The sequence below is a fragment of the Hypanus sabinus genome, chromosome 22, assembly GCF_030144855.1.
Source record: "Hypanus sabinus isolate sHypSab1 chromosome 22, sHypSab1.hap1, whole genome shotgun sequence".
NCBI classification, from domain to species: domain Eukaryota; kingdom Metazoa; phylum Chordata; class Chondrichthyes; order Myliobatiformes; family Dasyatidae; genus Hypanus; species Hypanus sabinus.
This window is the reverse complement of record NC_082727.1, coordinates 56,067,626-56,076,023: the sequence shown is the minus strand read 5'-3', so window position 1 is coordinate 56,076,023 and position 8,398 is coordinate 56,067,626. Positions and strand designations below refer to the sequence as shown.

Here is an 8,398-nt window from a genome sequence, read left to right as displayed (position 1 = left end):
GGGTAATTACCAGAAGTTCAAGAAATCAACATTCATGCCATCAGGTTGGAGGCTACACAAACAAGATGTAAGGTGATGCTGCTCCAACCTGAGTGTGGCCTTATCGTGGCTGTAGAGATGTGTGGTGAACTACTTGTGCCTGTCGGGGACACGCCCCCTGCTGACTGCTCCTGTGGCTCCTCCCACAGGCCCCGGTATAAAGGCAATCGAGGCCTGATGCTCGGCCTCAGTCTCCAGGATGTAGTATGATGGTCACTCACTGCTGGTTTCTTCTCGCCTTTACGTCTCAGAGTGAGTTATTGATGGTGCATCAAAGCCTTTTCCACATCTTTACTTTTCTGCACTAATTGTCCTGTGATTAGATTAGGGTTCGAATAGGGGGGGTTACTAGGTGGTGCGTATGTTGGGCTGGAAGGGTCTGTATCTCCAAATATATAAATACATAAAATTAGTCATAGTCTACTTATTGTTTTGATTTATGTAATGCAATGACCTCTGATAAAAATAAATATTAAATCAGCCTTTCAGGTGGCACTAAACTACCTAGACCAAAAGAGTCTGGTGTTGCAGGCACTGTGTGTATCAGGCAATTACACAGTGGTCACTTTATTAGCTACAAGTGGAATCCAGTGTGATCTTCTGCTGCTGTAGCCCTGTGGTGAACTACGTGCCTGTCTGGACATGCCCCCTGCTGACTGCTCCTGTGGCTCCTCCCACAGGCCCCGGTATAAAGGCGATCGAGGCCTGATGCTCGGCCTCAGTCTCCAGGACGTAGTATGATGGTCACTCACTGCTGGTTCCTTCTTCCAGTCAATAAAAGCCGATATCTCGCCTTTACGTCTCAGAGTGAGTTATTGATGGTGCATCAAGAAGGCCATGGACTGACATGTCAGAAACCTTGTGTCAGGACCGAGACTGGAGAGAGGAGATGGCCAGCATACAGGTATGAGGTGGAACGGCAAGTAAGGATTACTGGGCCACTGCCGGACTATAAAGGGGTGTAAAATGATGGGCAGGCAGTGCAGATGAATGGGAATGGATTTGAGAGACCATGGCTGGTTGAATGAAAGATAGAACGTAGAACGTAAGGCAAAGTACAGACCCTTCAGCATGTGATATTGCACTCACCAGGCTCAATCTGACATACAGCACTGTACATAAGTCTAAAGCACTTTAGATATATATACATGCCTAAAACGTTTGTGTTCCATCACACCCCACTCTTCTACTATGGGGAGTCTGAAGATCAGCCATTGTCTGCAAGAGGCCCATTCTTTGTCTTGATATTAGGACATAGAAATCTACAGCACATTACAGGCCCTTTGGCCCAGAATGTTGTGCTGACCATGTATTGCAGCAACAATATTTATGTGGCTGATCTAATTAAGCTTGTAGTCATGTATAACCTTGAACACAACATTGATCCTGCTAAATGTCAGAACTCAGTGACTGGACTTTCTTAGAATAGATGGTCAAAGCCCAGCACTTGTGTGAGCCAGGACATGACCCAGTCTTGAAGCATACAGTCATGGGCTGTTTTGGAGTGGTAAATAGAAATAAGCATTGGGCAATGAGCAGACATCAGCAAACTCCCAACTTCCTTATGATGAAAGGAAGCTAACTGATAAAGAGCTGAAAACAGTTGGAACTAGGACACTACCTGCAGAGCTTCTCCAGCATCCATTATTAAGGACCTCCAGCATCTAGGGCATGCCCTTTTCTCACTGTTACCATCAGGTGGGAGGTACAGAAGCTGAAGGCACACACTCAGCGATTCAAGAACAGCTTCTTCCCCTCTGTCATCCGATTCCTAAATGTCATTGAACCCTTGGGCACTACCTCATTTTTAAAAATATATAGTATTTCTGTTTCTCGCATGATTTTTAATCTATTCAATATACGTATACTGCTTAAAGTATACTGAATAAGATTTACTTATTTATTTTTTTCTTCTATATTATGTATTGTATTGAACTGCAGCTACTAAGTAAACAAATTTCATGTCACGAGCCAGTGATAATAAGTCTGAGTCTGATTCAGTAATGCCCTGGGCTGAGATGACTGGCACTCAACAATCACAAAACACCATTTCTATACTAGAAAAGACACTAGCCTTTTAGATATTTATCCATCTAACTCCAATTGACTTCAAATCATATTGGGGCATGTGGCAACAGCCGGTATAAGAATGACCTTGATAACAATGGCATTCACTCTGAACTTTCACTCTTTCAGACAGTTGTTGCAATGATACATGGAGCGAAATGGTCCCTGTGGAAACCATGGTGATCATCAGTAAGCAGAATATTGTTGAATAGAATATGTAGTGCTTGTTAACACTGTCATGACTTTGTTAATAAAGAAAAATAGACTGAAGGAGGAGTCATACTTATTGTGAACATTGATATTAATCAACCAGAGGTTTGTTTTCTCATACTTGGTCCAATATCATGAGACATCATGGTGCGGGGTTGGTGGGGGGGGGGGGGGTGGTTAGAGGTCAGTTTCAAAGACTCTGAGGTTCCTTCATTTTGAAAATTACCGTGCCTTCATCTCTGGTGTGTCTGCTAATGCAGGAGGACTTGGCCAAGTATGTTGATGTGGTCTGAAATATTAGACAAAATTTTGGGTTTTGTGAGTGTGACTATGCCAGGTTATGGCTAACCATTTCATGTAAAAACTCTCCCAATTAAGGCCTTGGATACTCATGAGGAGAATTTGCATGGTCATCTTGGGTTGGTGTATCATTTCTGGGTTGAATACAATAGCTAGTTCAATTTTGTTGGTATCACGCTTGAACAGAATAGTTTGATATTAATGAATGTTTATTTCAGAAGGGAGTTCAGAAGCAACTGCTTTGCTATGGACTTGAGCAGGAATGAGTGACCTTAGTACACCTAATAAATTTAATGAAAATCTACGAGTTTAATTGTATTAGCTTTGTATTCCATTTTAATCAATTAACAATTTAAATGCAGTCTTGTTTCACTGTATTCATGAGTATTCATGTATGGTTAAATGACAATTAAACGTGAAATGAATAATGGCAGACTTAAAATTACTGTTTCTGGATCTTTAAACTGGGTCTCGATGTTACTGATAACTAACATAACTACAATGGATACTACTTAGGTAGTTGCCCCTCAGTACACCACCTTAAAAAAGTCCTACAAAAGTCCATCTGTTCAAGGGCTTTTGCCCTTGAAACAGCCCATAAATCTAAGGGAGTGTAATTCTAATGAACAGCCACTCAGAGCAGAATCTGGCTGAACAATGGTTCCAGGAATTATTATTTCCATGTGTAGTGACATCTTAAATGCGTAAGAGAAAATGTTTATAGTTCCATTACTTATGGAATAGGAAGAAATTATTGTTAAAGGCACTATCAGTTAATTGGAAAATTGCTGGCTGATGTTGATAACTGGGCATCTGCCATTAATATGATTTCATTTGGCAATATTTTTGATAAACTGACAGACCAGCATTCTCTTTCTGCAGTATTACTGGCACCAGAGATTGTTCTGAGGTTACAATCAATTGAGTTTAAATTCCAGCTTTTCTATTATAATACTTTTATTAACAATTACTCTTCAGATTTGGCACAAAGTTCCCATCAAGGACATCACAAGTGCAAAACAAATATTAGTGAAAGCATGAGAATTATTGACTTTCTTAGATGGGATTTTAAAACTCAAAGTTCAAACCTAGTATTAAAGTGCATATATGTCATCAAATACTACATTGAGATTTATTTTCTTGCAGACATTCAGAGTAGAACAAAAATTACAATAGAATTAATGAGAAACTGCACATGACAAGTTCAAGTTCAAACAAACTGCAAGTTCAGAATGAATAAATAGATAGGTTGATAAAGACAGTACTGTACAAAAGACACGCGCGCGCGCGCGTGCACACACACACACACACACACACACACACACACACACACACACACACACACACACACACACACACACACACACACACACACACACACACACACACACACACACCCCCAAGATGCCTAAGAGCATTGCACAGTATTGTATATGTTAACATGGAGAAAAGAGTGAGTTTGTAAATCTGGCGGGAGCAAAGGATGTTGGGAATGGCAAAGGTGGAGTGCCATGGGAGGGGTGTGGGACAGGTGGCAAAGAAGGATGCCAGGGGCAAGGCACTGGCACAGACACAGCCAGCCCTGAGAAACCAGGCAAGGTCATTTGATTCCTAACAATTGATTTACTGATCATTACACAATTTCTCTCCGCTGCTTCCCATTTCCTCCCCTCTCCCTGCCCCATAGAGACCCATATCAGGATCACGTTTATCATCACTCACATATGTCATGAAACTTGCTTGTTTTTTGCAGCAGCAGTACAATGCGATACATAAAATTACTACAGTACTGTGCAAAAGTCTCAGGCAGCCTAGCAATATATACAGTGTGTGCCAAAGACTTTTGCACAGTACTGTAGATAGATGGATAGATAACACTTAGAACATGAGTTGCAGAGTCCTTGAGAATGAGTTCATAGATTGTGGAATCAGTTCAGAGTTGAGGTGAGTGAAGTTATCCATATCGGTTCAGGACCCTGATGGTTGAAGGTATTTACCTTCATATATACCCTTTAATTAGTACAACTTAGGGTAAAGCAACCACTTGAGGCAACACTGTGTCTTTGCAACTCCACTTTAAGAAGATAAGACTTAGGTGCCTTCTATGATCTTATACTTTGTTGTGCCAGATGGAGTTCATTTTGAAATGGCTGCCTTCAATAAAATGGGTTCTGCTGTTGACTTTGAATCCCCTTGGCATTACAGCAACACCAAAATGGTTAAAACTGATATTTATAGCAATTCTTTGGTAATTCACACATCACACACCACTTTAAAACTAAAAATAATCCTCACTCTCCATAACACAAGTTGCTTGTCCTCTCCAAAATTTTTCTTTCAAAGTCCATGAAGTGCTCAAATCTGCCTGATCTGTGCAGTTGAAATCAAAGGTCCTTCTTTGTGCGAGGTTACCCTAATTTTTCATCATCAAACATTCCTTTAAATTTGAATTTCAAGTAAAATGGAGCAGCCAATACATTTTCACACAATGTCAAAAGTTCATTCAGGATGGAAATTGCTGATAGAAATAGAGAATACACTGATAATTTGTTTTTTATCTTTGCTTTGACAGAAGAGATGTATTTGTGACAGACAATAAAACCCTTACTTAAAGTGTGGAAACAAATAAACCAGCACACTCAATATTTGCCAAAGTGAACTCAGTGACATATATAAAGTCAAGAAGAATTGCTGATAGAACACCAGCCATTGCTTTCCATTGTAGAAAGGCTGAAGTTAGCTGGTTCCAACCAATGGGAGTATCACCAAACAGAATGCAATCAAAGGAACGTATCATTGGTTGCGCAAAATCTGTCACTTTTTAAGTTTATGAGGATTAAGACAATGTAATCAAGTGAGAGGATCAAAGGATGGACTTTGTATGTGATGGCTTTCTGAAACATTGCTATCAGTTTATATTTGGCTTGCCGCAGATAAGAACTCACAACCTCTAAGGAAAATCACCTCTTGGTGACAATAATGACAGGCTGCATTTTTTTTAAACTTTAAAATTAGTTTCTCAAGCAAGTAAATAGTTACAGGTTTTCCTCATCAATTCCATCAAAGTAAACTGAAATCAACGCTGGTCCCTGTGTCCAGATGTATAGATATGATTGATTGGTTGTCCATCAAATCCAATGATGACACTTCTGTGTAGTTGTGTGTGTGTTCATAGGTGGCTGCTGAGTCTAAGTTGTGAGCAGCATAGACATCCACAGTAAGGACACGAAAACTGTGATGGATCTGGAAGTAGAGCCGCTGCTATTGCTTTTCTTCTCTGTTGGGCAGCGATTAGTACTGACCGGCGTCTCTCCTCCAGGTTGTTGTGAATGGTTCTAACCAAAGCTCACCAGCCACACCAATCTTGCACACTCTGTCCAGTCATTTTGGCACAAACTGAATGTGTGCAATGTTACCTTTCACGCAGACTTTGACCCTCTTACGGGGCCTGCCTCGATTCCCCTTGCCCAGCGAAAGCTCGCCTTATAGTAGCTGCTTGGGGATTCCTGAACCCATCATGTGTGTAACATGCCCTGTCCTCTGGAGCTGTGCTTTTACAATCATGCCCTCAGCATTCGTGGCCCCTGCCCTATCGAGGACCTCTAGGTTTGTTATTGAGTTCTGCCAATGGATGCCAAGGATTGACCTCAGACAATGCATAAGGAATCCCTTTACATTTTAAGGTATCTTCTGTATACGGTCAAGGTTTCACATCCAAGGACGACAGCTTTGTCCACCTTTAGTTTTCTGGACAGGTGAATGTTGTGCTAGTTCAACACATGCAGTAGCAGTCAACCAAGACTCTGGCAGGCTTTGCAAATCCTGGCACTGATTTCTCTGCCTGGTTATGTAACCTCTTTAAACGGTAACCAGATGAAGAACCCAGCAATGTTCAGGTCCACTGAAGCATAGTTGATGGAACCAATTTAAATTAACTGCTTGAGTAATTGAAGGCAGTCATTTGACCTGTACAAGTAATAAGGAAAATGACATCCAAAGGAAATTTAGTGCAGCTCTAAGTTTCAGGAAAATGTGTGTGTGAAACAGTATAGAACAAGTAGATGATGAGGCCTGGGAGAGGACACTGGAAATCTGACATTGGTTTGCTGCTAGTCTCATTGAGTTTGAAATATTTTGCAACCAGCATTGCTGTTTGCAGCTCCACCATGGACAGTCCCAAGGCCAGCTGCGAAAAGGGAGGGTTGGGCATAGGGCTAGCAAGCCCCCTTCACTAAACCCCAATGCTACAGAAACGCCAACAGCAGCTCTGAAGACCTCATCTCTGAGAGAGGAAGGCACCAAGAAGATGGGGTACAAATGGAGGCAACATGGAAGACTGGCTTGGGACAGAGGACTCTGGCAAACTGCTGTCGGGATGATAGGCTTAATAACTAATGACTGGTATTTGTACCATGAATTGAGATGGCTGCTATACAGTATTGTATTTGTCAACATGGAATGGTGAGCACGTTTATAAATCTGTTGGGCACAAAGGATGTTGGAGTGGTGAAGATGGAGCACTATTCAGGTGGCAGAGTAGGAAAGCCAGGGACAGGGTTGACGCAGGTGCAGACACACCCTGCCCACCCTAAGGTACAGGAAGGGTCATTTGATTCCAAACGATTAGTTTATTGGTCATTACAGCACATCGCTCTGACGCTTCCCACTGCTCCCCCTCTCCCTTCCCCTTTTCCCAACCATGATTCCCCTCTCTCTGCCCCATTCCCACTTTCAGTCCACATTAGAAACCTATATCAGAATCAGGTTTATCATCACTCACATATGTCATGAAATTTGTTTTTTTTTTGGCAGCAGTACAGTGCAATACATAAAATTACTACATTATTGTGCAAGGGTCTTAGGCACCCTAGCTGTATACACATGCCTAAGACTTTTGCTCAGTACTGTAGGTAATACAGCCCTTGGGATTGCATAGGAGAGCAGAGATCACTACTGATTAGGCTGGTCACATTTTCACATTCCCAGCATTAGATTCCAAAAACAGAGACCCAATCCTAAGGTCTGTTGTAGAAGGACCTAACTAAACAGGTAGAGTAAAAGATTCAATTGTGTGCTTAAACTTCCTTGAAGAACTGCAGCATGCCAGTGACAATGAAATTTGACCAGGAGCATTCGGGGTGGTATTGATATCCTTGAGGCTATATTCCATGGTCTCTGTATGAGAGCTCAAAACAGCTCACTATCTCACCAAGTAACTTCTCAACCGCTCTCTGCCACCACCCCATCTGAGGTAAAGTCTCATTAGCCAACTCAGAACCAATGAACAGAGAGGAAGCAAGTCATTCTCAACTCTAAGGGGTTTTCTGAGAAAGAAAGAGACAGAGTGGGTATATGTGTGTGTCTGAGGGAGAGAGGGAGTGTGAGAGAGAGAGAAGAAGAAGAAAGGGAAAAGAAGAGCTCTCACTCGGAAGCAGGAACACATTTTACAGCAGACTGGTTTCCGAATACATGATGTTTCAAATTCTTGTGGTTGATTTTACATAACAATAAAAAGTGTGGGCAAAAATGTACTGGGTGGAATTGATATTCCATTGTTTATAGAAAATAATTTCCCACAGTTAAAGATGTGATGGATATTCACTGTCCACAGCCAGGTTGGGGGTGGGGGGGGTGCTTTTTGCCAAGCTCAGCTTTCTCTCTTCAAAAGATGAATTCCCCAAATGATGAAAGAGTTGCTTTCGAATAAATTGAACTTCCAACCAATATTGTTTGCTCAGCTTCTTGGCATAAATGGGAGCCAGTCTTCAGATCTTAATAACAA

At 41.6% G+C, this 8,398-nt stretch overlaps 1 long non-coding RNA gene across 1 annotated transcript; it reads left to right on the top strand.

Moving 5' to 3' along the window:
• The first annotated feature begins 233 nt into the window (after positions 1 to 233).
• Positions 234 to 2,400, top strand: LOC132379791 (uncharacterized). The gene is made up of 3 exons (XR_009507536.1): positions 234 to 291; positions 811 to 943; positions 2,236 to 2,400. It is a non-coding gene; the product is annotated as an uncharacterized LOC132379791 (long non-coding RNA).
• Positions 2,401 to 8,398: the final 5,998 nt, after the last annotated feature.